The sequence below is a fragment of the Taurulus bubalis genome (assembly GCF_910589615.1).
Source record: "Taurulus bubalis genome assembly, chromosome: 1".
Lineage (NCBI taxonomy): Eukaryota > Metazoa > Chordata > Actinopteri > Perciformes > Cottidae > Taurulus > Taurulus bubalis.
In genome coordinates, this window is record NC_136589.1 from 2745270 (window position 1) to 2745983 (window position 714).

At 38.0% G+C, this 714-nt stretch overlaps 1 protein-coding gene across 1 annotated transcript in view; it reads right to left on the reverse strand.

The window, feature by feature from the left end:
* Window positions 1–464: 464 nt before the first annotated feature.
* The window catches only part of eef1akmt1 (EEF1A lysine methyltransferase 1), a 4485-nt gene continuing 4235 nt past the window's right edge, over window positions 465–714 (reverse strand). Inside the window, exon 5 of the mRNA XM_079230474.1 lies at window positions 465–714. This exon is cut by the window's right edge and continues 425 nt beyond it. The gene's annotated coding sequence lies outside the window, so the exon portion shown is untranslated.

Here is a 714-nt window from a genome sequence, read left to right on the forward strand (position 1 = left end):
TAAAACATGTAAACTTTCCAGGTAAAGGTGATGCATTAGTGGTACGGACGCTATAAACCAGTCAAACTGTTCAGTCGAAGAACATCGCCGACGCAACGGACCGTAAAATCTCACTTCTTCTTCTTCACTGCTAATGATTGGTGGAGCGAGCACGCTTCTCCAATGCTATTGTATAAATACATTGAAAACAAGATACACAATTTTATGACTTTTTAAGGGGTCTTAATTGCAGCTTGATTATTAACTTGTAAGACTGTAAAAGAGACTTTATTTATGTGTATTCCCTGAATGCACTGGTCACCATTCAGAGTGTGAGGATTTTAAAGCAAATGTCTGTTTTAAAGCCATTAAAGTTTAGTTTCAGGTCTCTTCTGGCTCACCGTCTCTTGTTTGTAACTTTCTCATGATGCCAACTCATTTATTGGGACACAAATTTTCTGATTCTTCCATAAAAGTTCAGGAACTCAAAAGACACCGATTTTTATTAAAAAGAACTGTCAAAATCAAAGCAGATGAGGCCAAAATATCCGTAACTTTGTATAGATTTCTTCTGGACCTCACATTTCCCTTTTTCTGCTGCCCAAGTTTGTAACACATGCAGACTTTGTGTAAAAATTGAAAGAAAAGGTTCTCCAAGCCCAGCCTGCGATAACCCTGATGACATCATCAAGCGTGACAAACACCAGAATTTACACGTTTGATTGAAAACTGGCG